Source organism: Melopsittacus undulatus, chromosome 3, assembly GCF_012275295.1.
Source record: "Melopsittacus undulatus isolate bMelUnd1 chromosome 3, bMelUnd1.mat.Z, whole genome shotgun sequence".
In the NCBI taxonomy this organism is placed as follows: domain Eukaryota; kingdom Metazoa; phylum Chordata; class Aves; order Psittaciformes; family Psittaculidae; genus Melopsittacus; species Melopsittacus undulatus.
The window spans coordinates 27,084,239-27,091,143 of record NC_047529.1 but is presented as its reverse complement, the minus strand read 5'-3'; positions in this window follow the sequence as shown (position 1 = coordinate 27,091,143).

Genomic DNA, 6,905 nt, shown 5'->3' with positions numbered 1-6,905 from the left:
ATGTCTATTCCAGGCACAGTGATGGAGTGGCTGATAGGAAAGTCAAATAATAAAGTTTTAAAACAGTGCAATTTAAGTAATGGCCATCAACACAGATTAATGGAAGAAAGATCTTATCGAATTAATGTGCTATTTTTATAAGACTACAAATTTGGTGGATAAAAGTAATTGTGGTAACATTGTATACTTTGACTTGGGATGAATTTGCTTTACAGTATTACAAATGACTCTGACAGGAATCAGAACTAACATGATGAACACACCTGGCTAGCCAACATGTTTTAAAGCTGGCTAGTGTTAGAACTAACAGCACAGTGTAATGTGGGGCTATCAGACAGTAGGTTCTGCAGGGACTGCTTGTGAGCCTTTTGCTTATTAATAATGCTGTCAACAAGGTGGGAGAAAGCAGTGCCTTTACTAATAATATTTTTCAATGAACCAAAATTTGGAAGGGGGCAGAAGTGGGCAAATGCCTTTTCAGCTTTGCTTGAGAAGCAAGTGTAAAAGAAATAACAGTCGCTTCACATGTAACACAACATAAAGAGTCTATTTAAAACCAAACATCTCAGGCCTTACTCACATAAGAAAAGCACTCTTCTGGGAAGCTGAGACTGAAAAATTAACTGAAGGTTCAAGTGGCAGACAACTGTCTGAGCCCCAGAGCCTGTCTGAAATCATGTTGCCAAAAGGGCCAATGAAATCGTTTCCTGTGTGCAAAAGATAGCATCAAAGGAGAGTAAAGAGGTTGTATTACTTCTGCACTTGGCACTGGTAAAAGCTATTGGAATAATGTTGGTCCTTATGCCAGCAACACAAGAAGGATGTTGGCAAATTGGAAGTAACTCAGAGAAGAACCACAAGGATATGAATGAAAAAACAAAGGCTGTAAAGTGGAGTGATTCCACAGGGTAAGTCTATTTAGATTTAGTGTATCAAAGTAACAGTTAGGGAATGACTTGATTGTGGTTTGTAAGTGCTTTCATGTGGAACAAACACCATCTAATAAGGGAGGTTTTGCTCTGGTAGAAAAATATACAAGGAAATCCAATGGAAAGCTGAAGGCACATTTCAATTAGGTTAAAGATAGGCAAATACTGCAAACATTTACCATGCACTGTGATAGAGATGGATGACTCTTCTGTCTAATCCTTCTTGAGTCCTGCTCTTGTTCAATTCCAGGTAAGTTAATGACCCGTATTGAAGAGTCAGAAATGGTCTCAAGATAGTTGATGTCCTTAACATGTTAACACAACTGTGCAAACTATATCAACATACATTTTAAAGTTAATAAAATAAAGATGCTTCTTTGTGAAAAATGGGATCGAAAATTATCTAATTGGAGTTTCTTCTCTATATCAAAAGGTGTTTTGTGAATGGTGGGGGTGGTGTTTCTTTCTAGCTCAGCTTTGAGAATCTGCTTGGTTTTCAGTGCTACCAAAAAAAATCTGTCAACACAAGATTGCAATGAGGTTTTGGAGAACAGCTCCTAGATGCATATCCAGTTGTCACGTTTTCATCTCACATTTACCTCCACCAGCATCATGCTGATGGGTGCGACTGAGGTAGCAAAACCTACCTAAGAGGGATCTGGTTTGGGTCATGTACTTCTCTGTAAAATAACTTCCCAAAGTTATTCCTAAAGTAAAAAATGGATGTTACACCTCCCTAAAAGAAAAAAAGACATTAATAGCAACTGGATTGAATGCGTTAAATACCAACAGGTTAGGAATAACTAGTCATAGTAATTCATAGCTCCCCTTGCATACAAGGGTTTCCCTGGAATGTGCAAACATAGCACTTGTGTTCCTGATCTTACACCCATGGGTGTGCTCTACTCACCAGGCCTATTACAAAAGAAATAAGCTCACCCTCTTAGCAATACGAGTATACCCTCTTAGCAATACTAGTATAACTTAGAATGTGGGAAGTATGAAAAACATACCACTTACATCTGACCAGTGAGGTAGTGCTTTTCCTCGGGTAACTTCATAAAGCTAAAAGAAGGGATCATTCAGAGGAGGATTTCTCCCATGTAAGATTGATTTCAATTAGTGAGGGATACCATTGATATGGATATGCATAACACAACTACTTTTTAGCTTCTGGGAATGATGCCATCTGTAAATAAAGAGAGCTAGGGGTAACAGGGAACTGTGAGGTCTGACTGGGGTAGCCAACAGCCTGCAGTCTTGAGGGTCCGATTTGGAGGGCAATACTGTGCTTTAGAAGGTCAATTTGCTTGTGCTCATTCTGAGACTCATCAACAACACATCCGACATACAGACGCGGCTTTCTGAACTACTAGAAATGGCTAGGTTGCGAACATGCAGTGGCCATAGATACAGTTAAAACCTAGGTATGTAATAACATCCCTTTGAAAAATTTAATGCATTGCTGAGATCCAGAACCAGAGACAAATCATTTATTCCTGGGCCAAGGACTGCTTTGCCTCCTAGGAGGAACACTCTCCCATACACAGAGATTTGTCCTGCAGTCAACTAAGACATTTCTTAGGTCACAGATGAACAAACATGTGAAGGCAAACCTCACAGCACTGCAGTTAAGAGCTTTTTTTTTTTACAATTTCCGGACAATATAACAAGAAGGCAGTTTGCAGAAATGTAGGACCTGCTTCTCTCTATCTCATTTAACTGGCTTCTGTACATAAATTAGTCTGTGGAGTACCCTTTTATTTTTTTTTATTGCACTGTAGTCTGCTGTAAATCTTGTTCTGAGTTGTTCAATAACACCTTTTTTTTGTTGTTGTTTGAGTGAAGAATGAAGCCTAAGGCTTGATTCTGACTACAGATATGGCACATAGGTATTTATACCTACATACTTTGTTGCATCCTTATTGCACACACATGTAAGCCCCACATGTGCAGTTCATGCAAATGGGTACATTTCCTGTCAAGTCACCTCTTGACGGCAGCTCATTTAATAAAAAATGAATTCACATACCAAAAGTCAAAATCACACCTCTTTTTAAAAAACAGATGCTTGTCTCCATGTCTTTGAATTGCCCTTTTTGATGTATGGAGAGAAAACTCGTCCCTTTACTGCTCCATGATTTACCTTTTTGCTTAACCTTCCTTACTAACATACTAAAGTTATAGTGTAAATTATTACAAACAACAATTACAAAAAATAGAAAACCATATCCAAGTTGGCATGGGGATCTAGCCCTGACAACTGGTGGGGAGGAACTTGCAAGCATATTTTGAGCTAGCTACTTGAATTAATTTTGCTGGAATGAGACTGTCTTCTCAATATGACAGTTCTCAACACTTAATAGTTGTTTAATGTTCCCAATAGGCTCAGCTCTGCACTTTGTAAATCAGCAAAAAATGAAATTAAGGTCTTTATTTTCCCACTTCAAAAATTATTATCCTTTTTGCTCTGGCTTGTGTTTGTATGATGATAATATATTTTCTCTAAAGGGACAAGGAGCAGACTGACCTGTAAAAGGAAGTCTTTTTTATGCAGAACTGTCTTTGATCACTCACAGGACTTGTGCTCTGATCTAAGCTCATTGACATCAATGGAAGAAAGACTGCTAGTGGCTTGGAGGGGAGGGCTGGCTCCTGTCCACACAGAGTCCATATACGCAAAAGCAGATGCTAAAAGATAAGTCAGAGTTACAGAAGAGATATTTTTCTTTACACAAGGTTAGATTTATAAAATCTTTTCACTTAATTTTTTTTCTTAGTCCCTGACACACAAAAATCCAATTTCTACATCTATTGTTGCTGTTCATCTGAAGATAAACCTTGGATACAAAAAAGGGGAGACTCTGGTGGATATTTTCCATAGCATGAAAATGGAAGGCCTCCTCTATAGTTTCTCCTGGTACACTGAAGAATAGGAAAAGGGAAAATACCCCCCCATGTGCATTTCCTGCAGGAAGAGCCATTTCAGAGAGGGAATTCAATACATTAGTAATGGACATGGTCATCAAAGAAGTGGATAATCACAGAGTCTTTTTAAAAGAAACTTCTAATGGGATTGTCTCTCTTGGTGACAGTTTCCAGACAACATAAATCAGTACAATGAAGTCCAGAGATGAAAATTCAGTCAGTAAACAGTCCTAAAATGAATTCTCCCCAGCTCTCTTGGGGGAAATGAGGCAACCTTCATTCTGACATGTACCAGTATCTTCAGAAAGCTCACGGGGAGATCATGATAGTTTTGTTGTATGCCAGTCTGCGGGCTACTTCCTTGGCTGATTCAGTAACTGGTTTATATTGCAGATTCAGAAAATGCATCTCATTCAATTGTATGAGAAAATGTAATGAAAAATATTTGCCACTATCATCACATTTTATTTCAAACAACAGTATCCAAGTGCTGTGACCATGACATTTATGCTTGGACCAGACAACAGCACTGCTTTGGCCCAGACATTCTGACCAATCAAGTATCTCTTACTTAGTTAATACTTCCTACAGAAGCACCACAGCAGAGTGAGACAGGCAGCAGTTACACACAACTTCACTGCTGACTTGGCGTTCAGACTTTGATCTGACTTTCAGGACCTTATTCCTTTTCACATCTCACATGATGTATGCTGACCTTCTCTACAATTTCAGCTGACTAACAGACTTAGATCAATAAAACCAGGGAAAGGATTATGTATACCTAATGTCTCTATGAGGCATATAAATACTTGTTCATTCAGAGCTTATTCCTTTAACATTGGACTGAAATGGCAATATTTTCATTGACATATCTGAGTGTAGGAGCAGTTTATAAAGTGTTAAGTTTGGGGAAAGATGCCATAGAAAAGGAAAGTAAAATTATTAAAATAATTAAAAATTATTAAAATAATAATCATTATTAAAATACTGGATGAGCAAAATTCATCCAATGGATAACTGTGCCATTCCTACTACATCCATACTTCCATGCCTCTTAGAAACTGAAATGTATAACATCTTCCTTACAAACTTGAATATTTATGGCAAGTGTGTCTTATTTCACCCTGAATCACTTCTTCAGATGCTATTAAAAATCAGGAGTTTTCAACCACAGGTTTAGAATGAACTAGATTTTTTCATCCCTTTCTCCTTTCACTCCTTTCTCTGGTTGGGCTTGGAGGCTCTGGGCAGACTTTCCGGAGTTGCTAGGGACTGTGGCTCCAGCTGATCCTGGGTAACTAAGCAAGTTAAACAGAAAACACTGGTCTAGAGAACAAAGGTTGATGCAAGATTCTAGGTCTCTCATGCTTTGTCATAGTCAGGAGTATGCAGGGAGAGAGGAAAGGAGAAATTGTGTAAAAAGCCATCTACTAAGAAAAGAATGTTTGATTTGGATCAGAGGATGTGAGACTGGAGAATGTATTGCATAACTTTATGGCTTGTCCTTATTTGCAATGATTCAGTATCCGGCACTGCTCATCCCATTTCTAAAAATGGTATTGAAAAGTTACAGAGTATTCAGAGGTGATGGGAATAAGTGAGGAATGGGAGGAAAACACCTTTTCATCTTGCAACAAATAGCAATGACTGTCTGCAGGTCATTCTACAGGTCATTGCAGATCTCTGGTTCTGCCTCCATCCCCAGTACCCAAAGGACGTTCACCAGGTCATGCTCCTTCTGTGCCAGAAGCTCATCTTCTCCATGATAAATTTAAGATTACAATGATCCTTTCTCAGTAGCATTTATTTTATAACTGTCTAACAGGTAGCATGTATAGCTCCTAGTGTGGAGGACAAGAGATGAAGCAGGTGAAATACTGTGGAGGGAGACTAACTGCCCCTCACCACAGCTGTTTCTGAAGACTCCTGTCAAGACAAGCCCCTGCTGGAAAAATCCTTATGGCCTTTTTAGACGCCTGTTCCTGGGTAGAGGCATTTCCCCCTGCTCCAAAATAGGCACTTGCAGAACAGTCTTCTCTGTCAGGATTGTTTCATTATTAGCATGCTTCTTTCTCCCTACCTCTTCAAAGCAAGCAACATCCAGACCTGCAGGTCCTCACCCCATATCAACCCTTCTCCCATTTCTGACCCTCCCCTGTGTTGGTGTGGGAAAAAGGGAGCCAAGACCAGGCCAGCCCTTTGCCATCATCCTACCAGAGCTGCAGCTCCGGGACAGAACCCGGGTCTCCAGGAGGGATTCACAACCAACCCGCAGACAAAAACTAGGCAGCAAATGCCAGGCTCGGTAGTTCAGGGAGCCACTCATCAAACTTTAGCATATACCCAAACTCCTGTTATTTAAACAATGAACGGGAGGCGGGTGAAAAACCCCACCAGACCGCAGTGGTGCTGGGCGGGGTCAACCCGACCTCATTCATAGCTTTCTCTGTGTAGGGCGAAAGGATTTATGTTCTCTCTCTCCCCTCCTCCCCCCCTTTTTTAATTTTGGGATGGATTAAGACAAGGCTGGAGTCGGGAGAACTCCTCCCACCCGACTGCACCGGGAAGCGACCGCTTTAGCTCCCGTAAGTATTTGGAGAGCTGCGATGCCCGGAAAAAAAACAAACGATTTCTTCATTGAGAAAAACAGCGCTCCCGGCTCGCGCGACCGGGCACTGCTTTTAGGGGCCTTTACTCCATTATCATCCTGGCTGCTATTTATTAATTTGTTATGATATTACAATTAATTAGTTAACATCTCACAGCGCAAGGACAGTCCCCCCAGGGGCTGGAGCTCAGACCCCGCCGGAGCTCAGCTGGCGAGGGGAGCCGCGGCGGGAGGCGCACCGGTGCGCTCTGGTGCTCACTGGTGCAAGGGCCCGGGCTCGGCCCGACAGCGCTGCGGAAGAACGCCTCACCTTGTTTACCCCGAGCGCCGCCGGCAGCGGGGGGGAGGCGGTGGTGGGGGCCGGGCAGGGGCGGGGCGCAGCGTGGTGGGCGGTGGGGCCGAGCCGGGCGGCGGGGCAGTCAGCCTGCGCGCTGGGCACC